The 27866-nt window shown below is 38.4% G+C and overlaps 1 protein-coding gene across 2 annotated transcripts in view; it reads left to right on the plus strand.

The window, feature by feature from the left end:
- Positions 1-27866, plus strand: part of elfn2a (extracellular leucine-rich repeat and fibronectin type III domain containing 2a) — a gene marked incomplete at its 3' end in the record, with an annotated part of 91532 nt that overhangs the window by 45668 nt on the left and 17998 nt on the right. The window lies entirely within an intron of this gene.

The following is a 27866-nucleotide window of genomic DNA, read 5'->3' on the forward strand; positions in this document are numbered from 1 at the left end:
TGTGCAGTGAACACATTCATGTTTCGCACAAAAATGATAAAAGATTTTTCGACGTCTGTCAGTAAATGTCTGTTAGCTTTGAACTGCTAAAAGTTGCCAGATTTGTTGCATTTCAAATTCAAAGTATATTTTATTACTGGGAAACAGACAAAAATAATCATGACTCACGGCAATGACGTCCAAAACAACACTGTTAACGATTTGCTTGTATTTTTACAGTAACTTACTGGCAGCACGGTTGCCAGTAAGTTACTGTATTTTGATTTACAGTGCTGTACTGTAATAGATTACTACAGTACAAAAAAATATTGCTGTATAGATACAACACAGTACTTTACTGTATTTTTACTATATTTTTACTGCAATTTACTGTAATACCTATATTGACAAATTACTATTTAATTCGTATTGGCAATAATTACAAATATTATATATTTTAGCTAGTTTGGATATAAATCTGTAGTTATTAATATTATAAAACTGCTATACTTGACATTATGAATCAAAAGGCAATCCAGGCAAATTTTTTATTGAATCATTTCATTGAAAAAAAAAGTATTAAAACATTTAAAACAGTATTGAAGAATGATGTATTACATTAACAACATATAATGACTATGTACAGTAGTCAACATTTAAAGTGGATCAAAAAGGCGAGAACAATACCTATTCTTGTAACTTTTTTGACCCACTTCAAATGTTGACTACTATATATATTACAACATTTAAGTGAGCAAAAATATTCATACATTACATATCAAAACAAACAATAGCAACAAAGTGACAGGATTCATCTAACACTGGCAAAGAAAACACTGGTCTGTAGTTAAAATGTTCCATTCAAACTGAGTGTCGTGTGTAAGAGTGTTGTGTGTGAGAGTGTTGTGTGTGGTTGTGTGAGAGTGTTGTGTGTGGCTGTGTTGTGTGTGGCTGTGTGAGAGTGTTGTGTGTGAGAGTGTTGTGTGTGGCTGTGTGAGAGTGTTGTGTGTGAGAGTGTTGTGTGTGGCTGTGTGAGAGTGTTGTGTGTGAGAGTGTTGTGTGTGGCTGTGTGAGAGTGTTGTGTGTGAGAGTGTTGTGTGTGGCTGTGTGAGAGTGTTGTGTGTGAGAGTGTTGTGTGTGGGTATTTTTGTCGAGAAACTACATGACTTGCAGTTGTAACTGGACATCCTGGGATGACTTGCTTGGTTTAAAAATGACCAAATCCAGCCAAAATATCAATGGTGAGACTGTAACACAAAAAGCCAAAAATAACAAAATCTGTTAGCCATAGAAATAATTACAAATTGTGAAGTAAATGGTGAAATAAAATTCATTAACACTTTACTATAAGGTTTTATTCCATAACATTTATTAATGGTTTAGATAATATGAACTAACAATGAACAATATATTTTTCAACATTAATAATATTTGAGAATTCATTATGAATTAACTAATGTGAACAGAGATAAATTGATTGATTTAAAAATGTATTGCCAAATGTTAAAATGTATTAACATCCTATGTTAACAAATATAACCTTATTGTAAGTGTTACTAAAAAGTCAGAAGTAAAACCAGAAACAGATTTGAATAAAAGTTGTATTATAAATACATGGTGAATACTTACAGAAACTCATAAGCCCAGGGTGCAAAAGTGGACCAAACTGTGAAGTTAGAGCTGTAAGAAGAAATATATAATGATATGTTACTTGCTGAAATTTAGAAACCATTCTGTTTATTATATACGCTTAAGATAGTCAATCAAAAATGTAGCAAAATGATCATTTAAATGTTTTCCCCTGTATAACTTTAACATTAAGAGTTCAAATATTTGGGATTGCATTTTCTATACCGTTGGTGTAGCGAAAGTCAATGTGTTTTTGGAAATGCATTTAAAGCTGATCGCGCTCCTCTTTCCGTACAGCGTCATTACGTAAAGGCGGAGTCAGCAGCGCTCTTTAGCAAAGTACGTGCATTGATTTGAGGTGTTGGAAGCAATATCGCTACAAATATATTGTCATACAAAACTTTTTGGCCGACTGAATGTAAAACACTCTAAAGAACATCATATCTGCTTCTGCGGATATACCGTAAATACAGAAATAAGCGCCGCAAACACATTTATAAATCTGTTAGTAATGAAATCTGTATGGATCGCACTCATCACAGTTAAATATGACGTTTCATTTTGTGTGAAGCAGTTTGGTAGCTGTGTGGGCTACTTTACAGTGACTTTGTTATTTCGTATGAGATTTATTTAGGAGGAATCTTAGTTGAAATGGTCAAAGATTATTTTATTTGAACACAAACGCGAGTTTATCTATTACCAAATACAAGTCGGTTTACCTAGCTTGCCATATAAACGAACTTCAACTATTCGACAGAAAATAAACTCACCAAAACCCTCATAAATGGTTGAAATAATCCTATATTCATTAAGTGAGATGTGTAAAACGGGTTTAAGCAGTGGGCTGACTTAGTTTAATTTCTGAGGAACGTGGAATGAGAGAGATATGGTCGTTTGTTGGCGACCATATCTCTCTCATTCCACGTTTAAAACAACACTGTGACAAACTGTTGTGCAAAATACAAAAACAAAATAATTTTTTTGTATGAAACACATAAAATAAACCAAACTAAAAACTTACCAAACTGCCAGAAATCGATTATCCTCCTCCAGCTGCAGCCAGGATGGGCTCTGTGTGATTTGACGTGATGACGTTGTGGCACACTTTCGTTACACGTTACAGCAAAGCTACAGCGAGGTTACAGCGAGACCAAAATTTACTGTAAAAGTTTCCCGCTCAATGAAAATTACCCAGAATGCATTATGAGCTGCAGTATTTTACTGTAATATACAGATGCAGTATTGTACTGTGGATTTTTACAGTAATGTGCTGCTAATCTACAGCGACATCTAACAGTGAATACATTGCTTGTTAGAACATGTACGGTCTTTTGACCAAGCAGGAAGCAAAGCATTTGAATGTCTACAATAAAAGCTATTGACAAGTCACTACAAAAACTGAGAATATTGTTCTTGGGGACTCGTCGTGTTTAGAGAGAGATTTTTCACCGATATAACTTCTAATAAAAACCATTCTGGGTCGGTTATCTTTATATAAGGTTTCTATGACAGCTTACAGAATGCCAGTAGAAACTGCAGTTAAACCAAGAACAAAACAAATCTTATATACTCCATATATCCACATTACAAGTAATGTAAAAAATATCATACAGTACACAGTCTTGGCAGCAATAATGCCTTATAACTCTGTAATGCGTCGGTAACCCTTTCAAGTTAAAAAAAGAAAACGAAAAATCATTTTCTGTGATGTTTTGTAGTGCACGTCTTCATTCACAGTGTTTGCAGCCATTTTCAATATCAATATAATTTTGTTGAAAAATAATGTAAGGGACAACAAAATCCACTTGTATTACTGTAATGTTGTGGTTTTCTTTCCCATATTGACATTTTAAGATGCTTAACGCTTTTTAGGTTACATCACAGCCATCTTTTGCTATTGCCAAGTTGGATATCGTCGCTGTCCTTCCAAATCCTTGTATCTCAATATTTTGTGACTTTTTTTATTTCTTTTATGCGTGTCACTGGGTTTTACAAAAATCGAATTCTGTGTTGACACCAAACGCGAACTGAACTATTTGCGCGAGTACATTACATAAAAACTCAAAGCAGAGATGCGAGTAGACGCAAACTCAACCCGGCGACATGCATTGGGTGGCGAGATTGTCATGAACGTGCATCAATCGTGTCTTCTGTTCAATTTCTCGAGCGAGAAATTTGGGCAAAGAGCTTGTTGATTGCGTGTCACTCGAACGGACCAATCACGGGAGTAATAAAGAGCGAAGAATGCCATGCTTCGCGTTTGCTGTGGATAGCATTATCATTAAAAAGTATTGAAAGGTAATTCTCAACTTTGAGAACCTGGAGAGATGTTCTGATTATACGAATATTTTATTGGACAAAAAGAAATTGGATGGGCCCATGAGTGCATGATGAGTCATCATTACTTCTGGCCTGTTTTCAGAAGAGGCTTATAAATGCATTGACCTGCTTAAAGATGATTTCAGCGACGCTTAAGATGAGGTGATAGACATGTTCGTGAAAGCGATGTTGTGTGGTGTAGTTTCAGGTATTTTTGAATTTAGTTTCGAATTTGTTTCGAATTAGTCGACAGGTGCTCAATTTGTGCATGTGACCCAAGGGAATGTGACAATTCTGAATACGATATTTCTTTAGCTACTGTCTGTCTGTAATTTATGTGTGAATGAGCGTGTTGTCATCATCGCTTCTCTTACCGCACACCAGTGCACACGTCAAATCTAGTTTTGGCAGCGTTTCCTCCTATGCAGCGAGTGTGTATTTTGCTCTTCTTTGTGTGTGTGTGGGAGGCGGTTTTGAAGCCCAATCGCTTGTTTGTGTGTGTGGCTCGAAGCTTCTTTTTGATAGGAACAACCGATACACACAAGCTTCATTTTCCCCAGCTCAACCGCAGATAAGAGGCTTGCGGTCAGCCTGTCTCTCACAGATTTGGGAGAGTCTGTGTGTGTCGAGGAAGCCAAGATAAGTTTGAGTTTAAAATCACATCCGCTACGGACCTCTCACTGATGTGACGTTCTAAAATACATGTTTGATAAGAAGTGGACGTTAATGTTTGGAGTGAATATTTTATCAATTTTGATTCCAACGTGTTACTTTTTTAAAGTCCTAAAAGGACAAAAGGTGAAATCTACTCGTTTTTTTGAGCTAGACTGCCACTATTTCATGAAACAATTATTCAATAAAATCTTATTTTGAGTTTCACAGTAAAACATAACTGCCTACAAGGTCTGAGGGTGAGTAAATAATGACACAATTTTATTTTATACAGTCGCTATTTCTTTAATGGCGCCCTGGAGGCTTAAAAATCCGATTATCAGGACGAAGGCGTCTCTGCCCATTTCCTCACGCCGAAACTCATTTGAGACTCATCGGTAATGAGAGCAGTGGGTAGGTCCGCCTGTTGTGCCTTTTGTTTTTTTCATTTGTTGCATCAGAAACTCAGCCAAGCCAGATTAAAAATGAATTTGGCCAATCCCTGTGGAAGGCGTCTATTGACTGCTATATCATTGGCTGAGACACTTACCTGGGGACCAATGAGAAGGTGTTACCGGGCAGAGCTCCACCCAGGTCCCACAGGAAGGTACCTAAGCAATTCCGTCTCTCTCTGGTCGTCAACTAGCCAGCATCGGTTACCAGGTGCCAAATCCTCGTTCCAAATTCACGTGCGGTTCGGCCAGGCATGCAGAAAAGCCCTTCATACCCATCCAGTGTTTTCAATAAGACTTACATTGTCTGTTTAGCCAAATGGTCACGTTTCCCATTCTGCATTGCTTTAATGGCCTTGCCTCAGCATTTTTTCACAAAATGTTGTTCAATGTTAGGACAAGAAGCGTGTGCTAGGAAAGTATAATTTGGCATCTCTGAGTATTGCTATCCAGGGACGGTGGGAATCTTCTCTGGTTTCTCCACCCCAGCGGCTCATCTGCATTAACGTCGTGCTAATCTTATTAGCTTCTTGTTATTGAATCCTGCAGGATTCGCCTGCTGCTACGTGATTTTGCATATTATACCGTTCTTTCCTCCGTTGAGCCGCGGGATAGAGAGAGAGCGAGAATGAATATGCTAATGGTTGGGACAGAGAACTTCAGCCTTCCGTTTAAATTCAGACCTGGCATGGTGTATTTTTACCTTTCGAAAATGAGCAAATCGTTGAGTGTGTAAATGTAATTGTATGTTTGCTAGCTCAGTGTTGCATGTGCGCTTCGATTGAAGGCTTTTTATAAATCACTGTTGTTTCAAAGGCCTGCACAAATTCTCAAGACACCTCTTGCTCTCATCTGAAAGGACTAGCTTAACCTGTTCTCGGTCCTTGAGTCTTACGTAGCTCGACCTTTCTCTGCGGTGTTGCTAACCTTTGAAAGCAGATAGTTTAACTTAAAAGTATTTCTAAAGTATTATGCGGTTATTGATGGTAGTTCCTCTGAAGAAATGTTGTTTTAAAAAGCCTGGCTTCATTATTAGCTTAAGGAATAGATGTGTTGCGGATTAATCCAATGTGTTGATGAAGCTGATTTTTTTTACTTTTTTATTAGTCACCTTTCAGGTTTGTCTTTATGTTTTTCAAATAGGAAGTTGACATATAAATGTGTACATGTGTCTAAATGTGTGTAAACTTGGAAGAATGTAGACATTTTGTAAAAAACAAATAAATTATGTTATTATATATTATAGGCTCAATACAAATATTAATAATATAAAATAATATAGTTTTCTATGTACAGTGCCCTGTCAAAGTAACTGGACATATTTTCACGCTCAAATTGTCTGAATATTATTATTATTATACAGACGTAAATTGTTTGTTTATGTATGGACATGGTACCTACAATATTGGTGATTTTCAGTGGTTGTATAAAGTCAGTTTTCTTTAGGATCACACAGATGGACAGAAGAATAACCACAAGTGCACTTGGTCACATCGACTGGACGGGTATCTCTGTACATCTAAAATAAGTCTCACCTTGTTTCGTATGTTTATTGGCTTCAAAGCTGTTCATACATAATGTACGTGGACACTTAATCCAGACTGATGGACAAACAAGTCTGGTTTAAGTCTCCACGTACCGTTTGGGGTCACTGCACGATGTCAAGTCATAACTGATGCATAGCACCTGTCATTTCGTTGGCAAACTGATTAAAATTGTTCATTCCGTAGCAGATGCGCTGCACAATAAGTCTCCAACATCTGTGGCTAAATCGTGTCTGTCCTTCCTGCTGTTCTCCGTAATTCGTCTTTGTTGAAGCGAATCAACCCGAAGTGATTAATGACCAGATGAGTCAGAGCTAAAGATGCCTCTCAACCTCTCGGATTCTGCTCGACTTTGTAAACAGTCGCTGTAAATTAGGGACGTTTTTTCGATGGCTTCAAACAGAGACCAAATTAACCGATGCTCTGATCAATCTCCTCTGTCACTTGTCCAAGGGGAAATGCAGAACTAAAGACGGATGTGTGGTCACTTGCTCCTTTATTCCTTTGTGAGCATCATCAATACATGTGAATTTGTAAACAGGCTTATGAGACACATTTCCTAAAGGGACAGTACCCCTAAAAATACAATTGACTGTTTTTCTGTGAAATTAACTTTTTCCTGTTTGTTGCATATTCCCGGTTTCTTAAAGAAAAAGGATAGTGTGGCCGTACAGTAAAGTGTGTGTCAATCGGATTGGTTAGACGTGGTGTTCGCCATTTACCTTCAATGAGGCGGCAATGAACATCCTACAAGTTCAGTCGGTGAGCGTGTGCCCCAGCCAGAGCCTGCTGTCTGGACGCAGTACCGTATTCTCTAGAGAAATATTACGAGTGCATAGAGAGAGAGAGGGAATGAGGAATAAAAGAAAGTAAATGAATCACGGGGTTTGAAAGGAAGTTAAATGGAAGAGGAAATGAGAGGAGGGAAGGAGTGATAAAGAAATGAAGCGAAAGGGAGATGATTAAAATGAACGGATGGAGGTGAGAAAGAACCATGTTCTGGGGGCTGTAAATGCAGGTGAGTCTGAAGGAAATAGCCGGAGAGGAGATTAGCTTAAAGATTTTGAAAGAGCAGATATAAACGGAGAGGTGTGTGTATTTATCTTTGAGAGCAAATGTGTCCCCAAAAGTGAACTTAAGCTGGCAGAATCTGCCTTGGGGACATTTGAGCTCCCTTTTAAAAACGCTATATAAAGTTTTTCTTTTTGCTGATCCTAAAAATACCACTTTACTTGGCTACATATCTGTACTATACTAATATACTTGGCAATACAGATCTATACTTTACTATAATCCTTGACTGTGTGTGTGGCTATATATCGATACCATGCTATTATACGTGGCTACATATTGAGAGCTGTACTTCTATACTTGACATTAAAGCAATACCATACTACTATACAGTACGTGGTACATATCTATACTGTACTACCATACTTGACTATATATCCTTACTACGGTACTATACTTGGTATTATAGCAAAGCCATACTACTTTACATGGCTATATATTTATACTATACTACACTACTACACTTGGCATTATAGCAATACCATACTACTATATGATACTATGTATCTTAACTATACTACTATACTTCAGCAGTTGTCAACCACATAAAGTTTCAATCGCTGACAGTGGCCCTCAAAACGATAACGGCGAATTCGCTCCTTTACCTCACTGCTCCAGGTCTGTTTCTCCTCCCGTCATCTTCGGTCTGAAGATGAGCAACGCCTGGTTGTTCCATCACAGCGAGGCACCAAATCGCTTGCAAAAACCTTTACTCATTCGGTTCCCCAGTGGTGGAATAAACTGCCCGCCTCCACCCGTACTTCAGTATCCTTCACAACTTAAAAAAACAGCTCTAAACATACCTGTTCTGCATTTATTTGACTAACCAATAACTGTCTATGTCTTGTGTCAAAAACAAAAAAACATCTTGTTGTTCATGCTCTCACTTGCTTACTCCAGCTTAAATCCTCCTAGTAGCATGGCCTTGAAAAGTAATGGTACTGTTAAACATGTTGACAAAATGTTTATGTGCTCTCCTACTTGTAGGTCGCTTTGGATAAAAGCCAAATGAATAAATGTAATGTACTTGGCATTTTAGCAATACCATACTACTATATGTGGCTATATATCTATACCATGCTACTATTAGTGGCTATATACCGATACTATACTAGTATACTTGGCTATGCTATCCCAAGTTATCATGATTGCTAAATAAGGGGATTCTAATGTTTCTTTATATACAGACATGCTCACATTTCTTGGTACCCTTACAGCTCATTGAAATAATGATTCACTCCTTCTGAGTAGTGGTGAAATTAAAAGCTATTGTATCATGTATACTTGCATGCCTTTGGTATATCATAGAATAATGCAAAGAAGCTGTGGAAAGAGATGAATTATTACATATTTGACCCCAGATTGAACAGAAGATTGTTTCGAAAAAGAACCAAGGATAACTGCCAAGGTGAAGGTACGTCAGTTTCTGATCGCACCATACTTCGCTTTTTGGGCCACGTGGGCTCCATGGATAAAAACTTTGTGAAGTGAACACCATACCTACAGTGAAACATGGAGGCGGCTCGGTTATGTTTTGGGCTGGTTTATTGCATCTGGCACAGAGTGCCTTGAATCTGTGAAGGACAAAATGAAATCTCAAGACTATGAAGAGATTCTGGAGAGAAACGTACTGCCCAGTGTCAGAAAGCTCTGTCTCAGTCACAGGTCGAGGGTCCTACAACAGGATAATGACCCAAAACACACACCCAAGAATGGATTAGAACAAAACATTGGACTAATCTGAAGTGGCCTTCTAGGAGTCCTGATCTGAATCCTATCGAACATCTATGGACAGAGCTGAAACTTGCGGTCTGGAGAAGGCACCCATCAAACCTGAGACAGCTGGAGCAGTTTGCTCAGGAAGAGTGGGCCAAACTCCCTGTTAACAGGTGCAGAAGTCTCATTGAGAGCTACAGAAAACGAAAAGGTTATGCAACTAAATATTAGGTTAGATGTCCCATTCTTGTGTCCATGACATTGTCATGTTTTATTATATACAATATTATGTTGAATAAAAATCAAACGCAAAGCCTGATTTCTATTAAATATGAATTAAACAATGGTGGATGCCAATTACTTTTGTCAGTTATTTCAGTGAACATTGTGCATTCTTCGTTTTTTGTAGAGGGGTGCAAACAAATGTGAGCACGTCTCTATAAATTGTTATTCTGTGTACTGTTATTTGTATGCACCATGTGTCTGAGAGTAATGCAATTTCAAACCTCCACATGCATGTACTGCACATGTGGCAGAATTGACAATGAAGCAGACTTTGACTTTGATGTAAAAAGGCCAAAATGTGAGTGCCGCAGGAGTGGCCAATTTGACAACAAAAAATTGCACCGAAAGTTCTTGCCTCGGAAAAAATGGCCACGTTCCTTTAAACGTCTGATGTCGAACCAGAAATCGCTAATGTCATCGCGGGTGGACCACGTTCTGAAAACATACGTTTTTAGTTATCATTTACGTACTCATCTTAGTTCAATGTGAATGCCATAATTTTCAAATATATTTTTTTAATTAAATGTTGTGTCTGTTAAGATTAGTTAATGCACAATGAACTAACATGAATAATTGTATTGACTTTATCTAACATTAACAAACATTACTAAATACTGAAAAACTATATTGCTCATTGTTTGTTTGTGTTAGTTGTTGTAAGTCATTTTCGGAAGTTAAAAGATACAACTTTATTGTAAAGTGTTATCAGACATCTATATTTCTATACTTTAAAGCGGTTAACTTTACCTGACCTAAATGATAAATCGTCTCTTGCAACGTACATTGTTTCCCACAGCTCTCATCAGTTGGTCATTTTATTACACCGGTGATATAGTTGCACACACATTTCTCATTGTTTATTTTTGGGAGCCAAACTTTTTCTCCGAGCTCTTATCCCCTTTGAAAACATCTCAAGCCTGAGGTGTGCATGTGAGTCTGGCGGTATCTACAGTAGCAGAATTATAAAAAGCTAGTTATGATTCGAAAAGAACATGATTCGTTTCTGCCGTTGTTTCAAATCAATTATTTTTTCCCCCAACATCACGAAGTTCAATAGCTCTTTGTTCATTCGTATTCATGAGATTTGTGCCTTTATACTTACACGAATTAACTGTAATGATCTGATCTGTATTGCACGTGATTGGCTGGTTGTTTTGATTTTATTGGTCTATTGCAAAACAGATGCTTACAAGGCTGTAATACTGAGGCAGAGTTTGTGGCTAAAAATACTTTCTGGAAAGTAAACTACATATTCAGAACTGCATGTTCTTCACAGTTTCTCTGTGAAGTATTCGGTGCTTATTATAAATAAATCTACATACATTTTCTACCATTATTTTCTGTGTTTTCATGCCAACAGTTGTGATTTTACTTGAATAAGTGTTTCCAGGCTGGTTTTTATTGCGCCAGAAAAAAAAACAATTGTGGTTGGTTGCTTGCGTATCTAGAGCTACCAATATTTACTTCCTTCTCTTCACTCACTGTCTATATGGACCGTTTCATTGGACACGCGGTCTGTGTTTGGCTAGTGTCTACTAATATTATGATTTATATTTTATTTATGTTAATATTATCTATAATATTATTGTACTGTATAACTATTGTATTGAATAAGCGATTTCAATTTATGTTCATTTTATTAAATAAACAATTTGTTGAATGGGTCCTGTAGAAACCGTACGGCACGTTGACATCTAGCGGTTAAGCTTGGTATTGCGGTCTAAATGCAAAATATTGGAAAGACAAGTTTAGCCAAGACCCGGTTCTTCTCGGTTTCTTTCGGTTGTTATCAGAAATAATCTACAGGAAATATATTGTTTGCAAATGTGTACCGAAAGTTAAGGGCAGTCCACGAATGCGCGTAAGTGCAGTAGCTTTGAAACTATCGTCTATAGAGAGAGAGAGAGCGAAAAGGATAACACGCTCTTACGACTTACTTTTATAGGCTCTTACCTAATAAACAGCCAATTTAACATTCGCAATGAGTAGGAGTGACCCTACTGACCAATTAACTTCTTAAGGAATGAACCAAAGTCTCAGGTATGAGGAATATGTGGCGTGTGGGCATTCAAAACATCTTGAGTTAAGAGTTCCCAGAAGAGAATGAGAAGGGCGCGAGTAATAGGGCTATGCCATGAGAATTGACTCTGCGTGTGTGTGTGTGTGTGTGAGTACGTTCTTTTGTAAATGCCTGGCCGAAGATCCTTTACACCCCGAATGAAAAGTCTGTTGTTGTCGCCCTCACTCAGTAATGAGTACCTGAGGGATCGGAGGGAGCAAACCAATGAAAGAATGAAAAGGGTGATGAAAGAGAGAAAACGATAGATGGAAAAAGAGAGAGCCGATGAATCAGCAGCAGGAATTCATCTGAGAGGTTAGAGCCAAACAGATGCAGCTTTCAACTAAACCCGAGGACGGAGAAATTTAGAGAAGAGGGTGACATGATGCTCTGCTTAAAAAATACAAATAAATGGAGAGAAGGACAGGGAGCGAGCTCCAGAGTCCCCTGTAGATTTTCTATCATTTCAGCCCCTGCTCTTCATGAAATATTGGAAACTCAGCTGGACCGACGTGTTAGATGATGAACTCGGCATGGACTTGAATTAGAAAAGTATTGTTTTTTTGTGTTGAAGACCGCCGAGTAATGATGACGCAAGCCTTCAAGGGTCATCATTCGCCTCTTGTGATCTGATTCATTCTTTTCCTCCTGTTTTTTTCCGGCAGTGAATCACAGTAGCTCACGGTGGCTCTAGTCATGAGTGAAGAGCATTTAACCTTACTTGCGGGGAGTTCTCTTCTGAAACCTTGCCACCGGCTTCTTAAACAACTTGTTTATATAATACAATACTTTTACGTCTATTTGAAATTAAAAGGGACAGTAAAGTGAACATTCTATTATTAATCAAAGCTGTATGATTTTTCCTTGTTCTGTGGATAATAAAAGTAAAGGGGGACCCCGGGGGTAAATGGTGACCAGTTTTCTAAGTTTATGCACATTTAAGTGACGTTCAATACATTTTTGAGCCAGATGCTAGTCTTCAGGTAAAATGTTGTCTTTATATAAATTTTGTGTTAACAGGTCAGGTCATGCATAAACATTTGTACTTCTACTTTAATAGTTTTTCATTTATATTCTCAAACTGTAGTTAAGTCGATTGTTGTATTAGTTTTCACTTCGTGTAATTTTTCATTATTAGCTTTTTTCTGGTTTTGTCTTTAAAAATAAAAACTTTATATTTTTAGTTATCATGTTAACCGTAATCATTTTAACTAGCCATTTGTTGTTACTGCTCAGGTTGTATAATTTTACAATATACGGTAACTTTTAATGTTTTTTTTTGTAGGTTTGACGTTGGTTTTATTAAAATGTATTTGACTCGAGCTACACGAATATTTATTTTCTAGTTAACAGAAAGGTTTTTTTGTAATTTGTTTAAGGGGCCCAAAAATTCTGTTATCATTTACTGAAAAAACGTCAAACCAAAAAAAAAACTTTAAAAGTTACCGTATACTGTAAGGTTATACAACACATTATACATGATTTAATGATGATAGAATTGGCATTTTTGGGAAAACTATCACTCTAAGCTGTTGCGGGGATATGAAGTGGTAAGGTCAGGTGACGTCTATATTCATCACCATCTACTTTGATGGAAATGAATGAGTTTGTTTGTATGTGTGACGCTAAATACAGCTGAGACTTATTACTTCTGGCATGGCTAAACCTGAACCGTACCTGATTCCTCCTAATCTTACAGACTGTTGTAAACATCTTGACACTGTTGTAAATCCTATGGAATGAATGTAATGAAGAGCTTTATTTAAAGGGATGAGACACCGAGCGGGTATGAAGTTAATCTTTGCAGTTTTTCTGTGAGTATGTGAAAATCTCACATCAGCAACATTGAGGGAACCAGTCAATGATCCCTGTGGGGATGAAAGCTTAATAAACTTACTACATTAGATGGTGTGGAAGATCTAGAGGTTTGTGTATATTAGGTCAGTGGTTGAAGTTGAGGCACAAAATATGTTCGTACGGTATAACAACAGCTGCATAGTCTGTGTTCATTTGTATTTGTTCTGTAGGATTTTAGGACCGAAGAAATGCAAGAGCAGAGAACACTACGAGCTATTGAATAGCAACATCAGAATTACAAACCTCCCCCCGGGATAGACTGGGTCTCCCCTGTCTTTCAATCGAACCTAATTATGAGAGGTCTGTTGCATGAGGTCGCGCCGTAGGCTCGTTCTGCGCCCTGCAGTCTCCAGCAGTGCTCCGCTGTCATGCCTCTTTACAATTATCATCCGTTGTCCCCGTTTTCAAAAGCGCGCAGCCGGCTATCAACCCCCTGTTTAATAAGACACAAAAGCCAGCTCTCGTTCTCCCCGCAGAAGTCGTCCGTAACATATAACAAGCTGCGGTTAATGAATGCGACGCTGCAGGTTTATGATGCGTCGAGCGGAACTTGTCAGGCAGTCAGTGAGATTTGTTCCGTTTTATGCAGTGTTTAATCATTTTAAACCAGGGGCCACGGAGAGACGCTTGACTGGATTTGGCAAACAGTCAGGAGACTTTAACATCGGTTCGGTTCCGGTTCATGCACACTGGCTGCAGGCTGGTTTGATGTTGGTTTCGACAAACACACACTCCTTGTTCTGACACGATTCAGTTTTTACTGTGACATAAACGTACGATTTGGACTTAATTTTATTAAAAGGAAAACCGAAGACAGGTATTTCTTTATTACAAGCAATGACCTTCTTGTGACATTCATTGACCGATGGCAACAGAATGTGGATGTGTAAAGATTTAGCATTTTAATTAAAAATCACTTGAATCTGAGAAAGGAACATAAACAATTTACAATAAATTTACATTGGTGATGTTTTTGATGCAAGATGCAACCACTAATATTCAGATTTGACTTTTCAATGGCGATTTAAAGGGATAGTTCTCCCAAAAATGAAAATTCTGTCATCATTCACTCACCTAAAGTGTATAAATGTCTTTGTTCTGCTGAACACAGAGGAATACAGTATATCTGGAAGAATGTCAGTAACCAATCAGATCTCATCCCCCATTTACTGCCATTGTAGGGAAATTGAATAGTATGGGAGTCAGTGGGGGATAAGATCTGTTTGGTCACTGACATTCTTCAAAATATCTTCCTTTGTGTTTAGCAGAACAAAGAAATGTTTACATGTTTGTAAAAACCTCAGGGTAAGTCAATGATTACAGAATTTCAATTTTCATCTGTTCACTATAGGCATCGCACCAATTAAAAATATGTAACTTTGTTACCAAACCAGATTTTTCTGCAACAAAAGAAGCTATTTGGGTTTTATATTATGTAAATACCGAATTGGCTCATAATATTTTCTGCTCTCTCGCTTTATATTCCAAAGTATTTTCTCCATCCTCATCTCCTTATGGCAGGTCAAGACCGATGATCATTTTTATAGAATCAATCTAGCAGGGCACTGTTTTTGTTACCAAGCAACATGGCGATCCATGTCTGAGTATTCGGCTTAAATTAGCCTGCGCTGGAAAGACAGTTAATGAGTTGAATGGCTGTAATGGAAAGTATGAACGTTACGTTCTTGTTTCATTCCACCACATGCTCATTACAACAGTGACCCATGCCAGAGTCTATTAAAACAGAGGAGTCAAGTTCAGGCCCAGAAGACTGTGTGTGCGTGCGCGTGTTTGTGTGCAAACAGCAAATCTCTTGTTTTTTGGTCTTCTCATTGGCAGTGTTTTCTAAGCCGCGTGTGTTAATATCTGATTCAGATTCTTGGGGAATCAGATGCAATTTGGAGGTAATTGGTAATCCCTTACATAACACAGAAGGGAGGTTTTTAAATAATTACCAATTATAGTGGATGTAAATTACAGAATCTGAATGGAAGGACAGATAGATGGATAGATGCATAAATGGATAGATGCATAAATGGATAGATGGATAGTTGGATAGATGCACAGTTGGATAGATTCAAGGTTGGATAGATGCATAGATGGATAGATAGACAGACAGACAGACAGACGGATAGATGGTGGTTCATCCATTCATCCATGCTTCAAGGGGAGCCAGAGAGAGACGTCACTTTTGAAACAATGTAATAATTTTATCATCATAATTCCTCGATGAAAAGGGTGCTTGAAATAAAAAAGGAAGATCATTAGCGTAATAGAGGGACAGAGGAAGAGATAAGACATAATAACGTAGGAAAGTGTCCGCGAGATCAGAAGAGCAGAAAGGCCAGGAAATAGCGTGGGAATGACAGTAAGATCAAATGTGATCAAACGCTCCCAAATCTGTTGGGACTCTGACAGACGGCAAAAAATAGAATGGATTCCAAAAAGAAGCCGCATTCCCGTGGATGGGAAACTTAAAGAAGGAAAGGTTTAAAGCTTGATGGATGACACTGCAAAGAGCTTTTAACACACGGTTCTTTAGCCTGTTTTGACAATTGTAGACTTTTGTAGTGGAACATTTTCTTTTCTATACAAGATGAAGTGATTCAAACTTGGATTCCAAAACAAACTCACCACTGCAATGCTAGTATGTTGATTGTGGTTGTCAGGGCATCGCTATTTGGTTGCTATGGTGTTCTCAGTGGTTACCAGGGCATTGCTATACCACTGTTAAGTCATTACGAGTTTTGTTTAGTGTGCTGCCACATAAATGTGGTTGCTAAGGTGTTCCCTGTGGCTACCGGGTCATTGCTTAACCATTGTTAAGGCATAACAAGTAGCTTTTAGTTTGCTGCTATATGTTTTTTTCTAAGGTGTTCCCGGTGGTAACCAGGGTGTTGCTATGCAACTGCTAAGGCACTACAAGTGTTTTTTAGTGTGTTTCTTTATGTAGTTGCTAAGGTGTTCTCGATGGTTACCAGGGCCTTGCCATCCCACTATTAAGGCCTTAAGATTAGTTTTTAGTGTGCTGCTACATGAATGCAGTTGCTAAGGTGTTCTTGCAACAGTGTGCTTTTCAGTGACGGCTGGTCAATAAGGGGTGCCGCCCCATTTTTTTTTTTATAGACTGCATCAACGTGATTTACCAATTCACTGCAACAGTGATAAAAAGTGTTTACACTGCACCCGCGCAATACGACAAAAGCGGAGAACCCAATATAATCATTGATGATATTTGCATTGGATGCTCTGCGCTGCGTTAGTAATCCCGGTTATATTTTTTTCTGTTAACTCTCTGTAATACTGTAGTAAATATATTATATTTTATAGCTATATATAGAATGTATAAATGTTTTGTGCTTGTATAGCTTAACACAAAAAATTGTGCACCAGCCACCACTGGTGCTGTTGTGTGGTTGCTTAGGCATTTGGTGGTTTCCAGAGTGTTGCTCAGTGGTTGTTAGGACATTCTGGGTATAGAGAAGGTTATTTTATTTCATTATTAGGTTATTAAGTCATTGAATACTAACAAAAACCCATCATAAGCTAATTTAAAACTCAGCGTAGTGTCTTAATTTGATCCAAACATCCACCAAGGATTTTAGTTACATTTGATTATAACGTTTAAACTTGGATTTGAAATACTTTTCTTGTCCTCCCTTAATATCTTTAATCTAGCATTAAATGTGGGTAATTTAAAGTTACGCTAGATAATGTATCAAGCATATTTAATACTTTTCACAGCAAGCAACGTGGGATTTGCCTCTAATGCCGAAAGGATGCCAAAGGTGTCACATGGCAATTTCTCGTATTCCTGATAAACCGTGCCCTTCAACACTTTTACTTTTTTCTTTCCTGCCATTCTAAATATTCTCCCCATAACCCCTCCCTCTCTCTCTGTTCTTTGAAGTGTAAATCTCTTCAGCAGGACTCCTGGCTAATGAAGCCGCTGTCTTGTTGTAATTAGAAGCATCTTGAGTTCCCCTGGCGACGCCGGGGTGTGGAGAGATACAAAGAGCGAGAGATCCGCCGATGCTCAGAGCGGGCTGCAGTCGGAAATATGGTGTGGGAATGCTAATGACCCCCGCAAATGAAACGACCGATAGTCAATAATTGCCGTTTCTCAGCGGAGAGGTGGGTGGAATAGTCTATAGGAAGACAGATGGAAGGTGGCTATTATATTAAATGAGACTTTCATCGGTGAAATGATAATAAAATAAATAATAAAATAATAAACGTATCTGAAAGGGCTCTGTAATGGCTGCAATCGCACCTACGGTTGTGGCTTTGAATGGCATTGATAGACGCCTGTATGCTTTGATGTTCCATAAGTTGTCCCATTTCCCAATTGATCAGAACTATCTGTGTTAGTTATTATATCACTTATTTAAAAAGCTGAGACACCAAACTCATGATAACAAATGTTACGGTGCCTTAATCCAAGATGCTTGAAATGTTCTTTCCTTACGATGTACCTCATTATAAAACCCATGTTGACAGTGAGTCAGCAAGCATACGCTAATTACAAAACATTTACATTTGGCAAACGCTTTTATCCAAAGCGACTTACAGTGCATTCACGCAATACATTTGTATCAGTATAATAGAAAGTCCACAACCGCTAACAGGAACAACAATAATAATCTCACTCTGAATTTGAATGCCACAATGGACACCAGCATAGAGACACTCGAAAAATTGCATGCTTTTCATCCAGGCACTTACACACAAATGATTTGCAATGTATCCGTAATAAATATGCATGACAAATAGAAGAAGAAAAAACGCAGCACAGACCCTGCAAAGCTTGTTATCTGGGAGAGGATACTTTCTGGAAAACATCATTAACGCAGGAAAGTTCAACCAAAAATGAAAATCGTTTCATCATTTATTCTCCCTCGTCTCATTTCAAACCTGTATGACTTGCTGACTTCTGCGGAACGCACACAAAGAATACATATTTTGAAGAATGTTGGTTACCCGACAACAATGACCCCCATTGAATTCCACTGTATGGACACAAAACCACGGAAACGTCTCTCTAAATATCTTCTTTTGCGTTTTACAGATGAAAGAGACATATAAAGGTTTTGGGTCTGGAAATGTAAAGTTTGATCTCGGAGACGTGAATTAATTTTATTTAAATTCAGAACACTGTTTCTTGTCATGACAATCCCTCTGTTGTATATGGCAGACTGGGTATTGTCTTTGCTGTCATATGCCTGGATGGAGATCGAACTAATTTAAGGTAATCTGTTCCCAGAGTTTCCAGACTGCAGCGTCCCAGCAGTCACAATACACACCCGTAAATAATCCAGCAGGTGTCAACGTGTCTGCTGCCTCTCGTTGGGTTTTGTCTACAAGATTTTAAGCTAATTTGAGAAAATCTGCCTGTTAGGATGGATTTAACAAATGCATTGTTTTACATTAGCTAGAATAATAATTACATATGATTCTTAAGGTTTGTAGACAAGTTTATTAACGCAAATAAGCGTGCACATCAAGTAGATTATCAATAACTAAACCGATTTTGGCTTTGGGTTCCTTTATGGATCCATGACTGATGTCTTAATAATATTTTATGAATGCAGCGCAGGCCTACAGGTCGCCCACAGGTGTCATAACATGAATTTTTTCATGATCATCATGAGAGCTATGGGATCGGCTGGATGACAAATTTCATTTTTCACTTTCGATTTAATGGCCATAAGGGTTTAAAAGCAAATGAAACTGAAAGCGTGTGGAAAGGCAGATAAAGAGCCGAGGGATCATAATGGCGTTTGTATCCAGACGCAAGATGTAATGCGTCTTATGAAGCCAACTTTGAGCCTATATCACAGATTCGGAGAGATGATGTCAGTCTTCTCACAGTTTGTAGTTTGATGCGAATGGAGCATAGCCTAATGCTTGCAACAAGAAGCTCATGGGTTCGTTACGCCATCAAAAAAGACGTACTGATAAATTTGATATCTTGAATGCACTACATGTTGCTTTTGATAAAAGTGTCTGCCAAATTAATGTAAATTCTTGAAAAAAGGTAAACATTGAACGAACTTATTTTTAAGAACCGTTCTGTCAAAGTTGTAAGCCAACTTGTTTCCAGTCCAAGGTTGGGTAATGCTAAGACTCACTTTTCACACAACCACGTCCAATGTTCCTGTAAAATGTGTCGAAGGAGGAAGCATTCAGTTTTAATAAGCTCCTGTATTCCTCTCAGCCTGACACAGATTCTCTTACCTGGCGGCCTATGCTGTACGTCGCAAGGCCTAAAAAACCTGTCAGGGGATATGTGGAGCACTCTCAGATTGTATTTTACCTCAGAAAAACTGAAAATTGACAAGATAGATTTATGAATCTCCTCTGTGAGGGTCATAATCCGAAGTCTGCAGTCAGAAACTTATTCGTAGTACTATGTTCAGTGTGTCACCAACCTTACATTTGCTGTCACACTGCATATATTATTTTCACATTACATCTTAATCACTACTGCTGTGTTTATGCATACAAAGGCGGGCATTTACGCTGTGTACAGTACATGCAAATGGTATTTTTGTAGTCAACTGTGTATTCCCTCGAAATTGAAACTGTAGGCTTGGTGTGAGGTCCGCCGTGCTTTAAGCACAAATGTTGTGTTATTTCGATTTAAAAGGGACAGTGGGAGTTCTTTTGGTTATTGTGTTACTAAATTATATAATGCATGATTAATGTCTAACAATGAAAGCACTAAATTTGCCAGAGGGTTAATGCATTTGGCATGTTTTGAAGCGTAGAGCTAGTTCATTTAGGTTGGTTAAGACTTCTGCTGTATTTACCAAACAAGCGCAGGCCTGGCTTTCATGTAATTCTTTCAATAGAATCTTTGCCTGAAGGCCTCCAGGCATTTTTCGTCTCTCCATGCGTGATACAAGCAAATGTACAATCAGGATTTATATCAACAGCCATCAGTTTGTGAGTTAGCATTAGCATCGAGTTTGCGTCTGTGATTAACAATTACGGAAGGTGTGCATGAGATGTGATAATAAAGTGAAATTTCAATTCACATTTATACTGTAAACATTAGGGGCGTGACAAGATCTCGTGGCACGAGATCCGATGTATTTTGTGAGATCCGATTGGTTTCGCGAGAACACATTTGTGACAAAACATTTTGCAGTGTTTACATATTGTTTATTACTGCATAATATAATTCATTAAAATAGAAGTTTAATTTGTTTCATTCCTTATTTCTAGGAATCACCACAATGCATGCATAAATACTGGAGTGGATTTTTTCCGTGGCTGTATATATTAAAATGGCACGTTTGGCTACATGTATTCATTCGTGCATGCACCATTTTTGTCAGGTTTTATTGCAGATTTGACACAAACTGTAGTTGAAAAAGCAGCCCAGGGGGCATTGCGAAGATGGGTGGTGTGTATTTGCCAAAGCATCTTCTTGTATGTTTACTTTCTGAGAAAATAATTGGACCCCTATCTTGAGGATATTACGCTGTAGATTCGAGGAGCAACGCGCAATTTGACTGATATGCTCAATTTGTTCAAGAGCTAGCTTGAGGATTAGCTTGTTTTTATCGTGGTGCATCTCGACAGTTTGATTTCTTGCTCCTTTACAGACTCCTTACCGAGTATCATTGGGGTATTAAAAAGCAACACTAAAAAGGAACATAAGTGTATTTATGTGATTTATATATTTTTTTACTTTGTAGTATGTCTTGGACGTTGGCTGATTTGTACGGTAAGCTCTCTTTTAGTCCCCAAACAATGTCGCGTATTTATATAACTAGCATTTCAAAGGATTTTGTTTGCCTTGGTTCACGTTTGTCGTAGAGGTTCAGTGGGAGCGCCTCCGCCCCAATTTTGTAATCTGCTTTCGCTCCCATCGTGGGAGAGGGGCTTTGATTGCTGTCGTGAACAAATTGCTCTGTTTGACTGGCTAGAAATCATAGGCAGCCCTGTTGTCCTCAACCGTTGACAAGATAGTCCTTTGATACCACAACAATAAAATACGGTATGAGCTGGTTCTGAGACGCTAATGAAGAAAATTTTGCCATTTATGTTGTTAATAAATAAATGAATAAATAATAGATACAGTTTCCATACGTGATCCGTCATGCTCGGAGGAAAGCTTTTCAATTTATTCTCAGTGGGAAGTAGGTGGCAGGCCATCACATGGGGATTGTGGGATTGATGGCAGAGTGGAACCAGCTGTGAGTTTCAGAAAGTTGCTTTAATTTTCGCAAATGAGAGGCGGAAAGTAAGCTGTTCAATGTTACGATTGACAAGCTTACAAGAGAAAGTTTTGGCAAATTAATAAATTACATTAGGTACATTCGGGTTCAGGGTTCATATGTAGTTTGCCTGGCAATCTTTGGCCAAAATTTTCTTTCACCGCTGGCGAACCCTTTGTTTAATTGTCATTGCATCATTTTAACACCTCGTCCCCCTTCCAAGTAGTTTTGTATAACCTTATATTGGTCTGTATCACCTGGTACTGTACCACACTTGTGTTTTACCCGATAGTCGAATTGAAGGTTTTGTCACTTTAAGACAAACTCCAGAATTGTGGTTTGATTTCAGATCTCTTTTGCAATATATTCTTGTGGTATTGCATTCTTTTTTCTGCCCATAGCCTGCTGGTTTATTCCATTATAAACATTAAGGGCACGGTAAGGATCCGTCTGAAGATTGATGATGTATACTGCTGGCTGTCTTTAAGATCTCTCACCAGGGGTGTGCATCAGAGCAATTCATTGGCGAATCGCATTATCATACATGGAAACCTCCCTTCATATTTTAAAATCTGTGTGTCAGTGCCGTTTCAGCCGTCATCTAATGTCATTAATATGCCCATTTATGGAAGATATTTTCTGTTTTTGAGTTTCTAATAGTCTTGAGGAAACGATTGTCAGACATTTGATTGTTTGTTGTTTACGAACGTTATGAAAGGAAGTAATGAAATCTTCCACTTGAAAGTTTTGAGGCGAACTTAGACTCATAGTACTGTATATAAGATGAAAGTTCAGAAGCGATTCACACGTGGTGTACATTATGCCCCATGATAAAGTGTTTGTGGCCCTCGTTCCACCTCATGTTGAGAGTTACTTATCAAACCCAAGAGATTCTGAACTCCTCAAAACCAGAGCCAATCTCAGACAAGCTGGCACCATGAACAATCCATCAGGCCTCAAATAATTTCTACCGCTTTGGCAAGTGATCTTTTAGATTGGCATTTGCTGAACTCTTTATCTGTAGAACAGAAAATGTTGAGCGTTTTGAGAACACGATGTCTAAGCGACGGTCATTTTAGAGGCTCACTGGAAAGAAAATTTGTTATTAATTATAGTGCCTTGCAAGGTTAAAACTTTCAAGGGAATTTGCTTACACAGTTTTTTGGTAAAAAAAGATGTCTAGGGTCATATATAATGTAGTAGTTGTCCCAATGTGCCCGTCTGGCCTAAATTCTCATTATTCAACGGCATATAGTGGTAGCCCGAATGAGAAACTAAAGTACAAAAGTATTTAAAACACTTGAGTAAAATAATTTATCTTATAAACCTTGTATTAAAATATTTAAAATATATAAAAATATATATATAATTGAATAGTGTTTAATAAAATATTTTATATTACGTAGAATAATTTATTAACCTTTAAGAAAATGTATATAAATATTTTTAAAAGAAAATAATGACTCTTTCGTATTCTTTCATATTGTTTGAAAGCTTCTCAGGTTGAGACCTTAAGAAACCGGCTGATAAAATGTACATCATAGTTTTGATAAGCTGATTATTATTCCACATTTTGGAGAAAAACAATAAAGAATAATTGTTATAAAACATTTGAATTAAAGCACTGTATATAATAATGTTTTATAAAACATTATATATATTAATAAACAATAAATAAATATAGCAATAAATAAATATTTACATACAGTGTGTATATATATATATGCTATATTTGTGCATATTTGTACATTCATAGAGTTCCTTCCTCAAGTGGAGGAGTTTAAGTATCTCGGGGTCTTGTTCACGAGTGAGGGAAGGATGGAACGGGAGATTGACAGACGGATCGGTGCAGCTTCTGCAGTAATGCGGTCGATGTACCGGTCCGTCGTGGTGAAGAAAGAGCTGAGCCGCAAGGCGAAGCTCTCAATTTACCGGTCAATCTACGTTCCTACTCTCACCTATGGTCATGAGCTTTGGGTCATGACCGAAAGGACAAGATCCCGGATACAGGCGGCTGAAATGAGCTTCCTCCGCAGGGTGGCTGGGCGATCCCTTAGAGATAGGGTGAGAAGCTCGGTCACCCGGGAGGAGCTCGGAGTAGAGCCGCTGCTCCTCCACATCGAGAGGGGTCAGCTGAGGTGGCTTGGGCATCTGTTACGGATGCCTACTGGACGCCTTCCCCGGAAGGTGCTCCGGGCCCGTCCGACCGGGAAGGAGACCCCGGGGAAGACCTAGGACACGCTGGTGGGACTATGTCTCCCGGCTGGCCTGGGAACGCCTCGGTGTCCCCCCGGAAGAGCTGGAGGAGGTGTCTAGGGTGAGGGATGTCTGGGCATCTCTGCTTAGACTGCTGCCCCGCGACCCGGCCCCAGATAAGCGGAAGAAAATGAATGAATGAATGAATGTACATTCTACATTATATTTCTATATTTGTTCAGTATATGTTGTATACACTGCAAAAATTAACTTGAATCAAGTGCTTATTTAACAGGTTACTTGTTTTAAGGCTTGTTTGATTTGTTTTAACATTTACATTTCATACTTCCCTATAAAACAAGATCAAGTTAATGTATCTTCATGTTATTTTAAGATATTGCAACACAAGACACAAGTATTAAGAAGTAAAAATTTTTGCACTGTATATACTATATGATATGGCGTCTCAAAGAAATCCCTCTTGGACTGCCAAAAGTTCTCAAAAACTGCTTCAGAAGACAGCACAGAGCATCACTCAAACACTATAACAATCATCATTAAAAGGATGATGCAAGTGTGCATGCCAAGTAAGAAATACCCAGATACAAATATTCCACTTTCTGCCCTTATGCATCGAGGGAGCAAAACAGCCTGTGCGCTCCCAGTCTGGCATGAGAATAAATCAAGAGGCTTTAGTAAATTACTGATTTGTAAATAAAGCATACTTTAGACAAGGTTCCAGTGGGAAATGCTTTATTTGGCTTCCAAACAAACACAGCGAGACAAACTGATCAAAAAAGCCACGATAAGTAAATTTTTATGAAATATAACCCTGAGCTGGCAGGTTATCATGCCAGGCCTAAAAAAAAGTAATAATAAATGTACCATCTGGACCACAGATATTTCCGCATTAAGAGCAAAATGTGTTTCTCGGGCCTCATCGGCTTTAAGGAGTGTTACACGCGTGTAAAATCGAAGGTGGCCGAAAGACTGATATGTTTTTAAATGCGGCCTAGCAGGATCCTGTGGTACAGCGCGGAATAACAAGAGAAGAGTGTGAGTGAATCGGCTGGGAGCTGACTCCACAGGTGACATGCCCGTGAGCGACGTACATGGAAATGAGACAGGCAATACTACCCGTGCCGTAAGTCGGGTGGAAAGACAGACATGTCGAGAAATAAAAAGACAGACAGTGATGTGGAGAGGAAAAAAGGGAGGCAAACATGCAAAAGGCACTGTGGTAGATATGAAAATGTCTTGGGGATGAAGTAAGTTGAAAGGGGTGCCTCTCAAATGCCTCTCGGGCGCCGAATAGGTCTGAGAAGGGCAGGATTGGGAGGTTCTCTTGTGAATCCCCATACCAAAGGCTGACCAACGGACGTGATGTGTAGTCCCAACGGTGTGTCTGTCATTCCAGAATCTCTGCAGAGCACAAATGCTGATATTTTGAAGTATATCTAAGGCTAACATTTCAAAATCTTGTAAGTAAAAGTCATAGTGCAGTGCCGACAAAAGGTAAGGTGGGTCATCCTCTAACACTGTAAGTAGTGTAGTCGAGCAAAGTAAAAACGGTGCTCACCAAGGGCCAACAATTTCAGTCAAAGAGTCTGTTAGACAGCACGTATTCTCCCAGCATGCAAAGCGTCACACTGTCAGCTTCTCTCACTTCTTATCGCAGGGGTCGATTTGTGTTTCCTTTGCAACCGAGATCCCCATATTCGAGACTCTGTCTTCCTAACAAGCTTTCTGAAGGATGGTTTCTTTCCTAGATTTTAGTCTTCCACCCCGAATCTTCCCTACTTGCTTCCCCTCTCGAGTTTCACTATGGGGTTCCCCGTGTGCAGTGATTAAGCTGGAGGATGTATCAGGCATGGGCTCACGCTGAGGGCTCCGTTTTATAGACCGGTGAGTGATTTAAAGAGAGGCGCCTTGGATGAGCGAGTGACTACAACCGGAGGCTGAGATGTAGGCGTCTGGTGCTCAAGAGGGTCTGACTCACAACCCCTCTTCACTTGTCTTTGGGTAGACGGCGGGTGATTGATTCGTGCAGATGTGGCCCGTTCCCTCACCCCTTCAGTCACTCACCAAGAGCTGCGGTGAATCATTCAAAGGCGAGAGGGAAAAACGAGAGACTGAAACCTGCTGAGATAGAGGGAGAAATGAAGCTATCGATGACTCATAGGCTCGGGACAATGACTTGAAAAATGAAGTAGGCATGTACAAAGACTTGAGGAGATGTTTGCCCAGCATTTGTGTGTTAGATCAAGTTTGCTCTAAATTCTTTCTGCGTTCTTGTGTGCTTCAGTACATCTTTGCATGATTACAACCTTGTTTATAAACTCTTCTGTTTTGTTCAGCTATAAAAGGCCTGGCATCTGTGTCTTTATGTATTCAAAATTTCGTTTAATAGCGTATCAGATCAGCGTTACAGTATATAATTTCAGACCGCCATTACCGCATCCTTCATCAAGGAGCTTCTTTCTGCTTTGTTGACAACTACTTTTCACACTAAACCCCTCAAATGTGCCATTTATGGTTTTAGATTTGGCAAGTTTGAAGATAATGGCAGATGCAGGTACCTTTAGACTAAATACTTTACACAAAATAACATTTCTTCTTAGTTAACAGTTCTTTTTAGTTTTCTTGTTCAACTCATAGTATCTACTGTGGCGTTTTACTGTTCTTGTTTTTGGCTCTTTTTTCATTTTCCAGATAAGATCTCTTACTGAACAGTCACAAATAGATGAGTTGTTTGTCCCAGACAGCAGTGAGATTAAATGGAGCAAACAGAAGTCTTCTGCATCTCAAATCTTTATCCTATGAAAGACACCAGTAATCTTATTTGTCTCCTTTAGTTTCATAAGATACTTCAACAACGTCTCAAACTGCTCAGAAGTCTACAATCAGAGGTTACAGATTTACTTAAATGAACTCAAACATTTATATAATTCCTTCAATAGTAAACATTTCATAGCTTTCCAAATTGCATTGATTTTATATAATTGTAAAATTATATCTTGTAAATTTGCTGTATATTTCTGTAATTTATTTCAAAAATAAAAACAGGAACGTTTGGTAAAATTAGTTTTTGTTACCGTATACACTTGCTGTATGACAGCTTCTGTTTGATTTGATCCATTATACGGAATTTTATGACAAATTATTTTTTATGGATAACATCTCCAACATAAGCCATTAAAAATGAGCAATTCGATTTCCTGTTTTCTTCCGTACACAAACACAACATTTCAGTACTTTAAAACATGCAATGAACAATTAACCAAATCTCTGTCTCACTGTTGTTTTTGTAGTAACTTGTTGTATCTTCTATTTTTTCTGCTTTTTGTACTAAAGATAATTGAGCCACCCGTGACAGATGCTATAAGATTACCTGCCAAGACTAAGATGTCGAGATGGAAGGCAGCGAGTTTAAGGAAATTATGAGTAGCATATTGTTAATTAGTTTGATTAATTAACTGTGATTAAGAACACCTTCACATCTCCATGTCGATGTTTATTGATTTGCCATTTAAAGACAGCAACTTTCATTAAAAGTGACTTCCAAATGCCAACACGCTTTAAGGGGACGGAAAAGCATCCGGGGAAAAGCTCGTGATCTTCGAAACACCGGTAGTGAGTCATGCCAAACAACAATAAATGGACGACATGGGAGACATTGCACCAAGCATAGCCCAGTTATCATTAATCTTCTAGGAACCATGTGTCGGTCGTGTGAGAAATATGGAGAAAATATATGTTTCCCCCAATGTCCCATTTTGTGTTGTGTACATGTTCTGATTTAAAAGCATTCGGTTGTGACTACATTGTGTTGTGCAGATTTAGATAAATGTGTCTCATAAATGCTCTCAAATTTCCGTGC

Source organism: Barbatula barbatula, assembly GCF_947034865.1.
Source record: "Barbatula barbatula genome assembly, chromosome: 13".
Taxonomy (NCBI): Eukaryota; Metazoa; Chordata; class Actinopteri; order Cypriniformes; family Nemacheilidae; genus Barbatula; species Barbatula barbatula.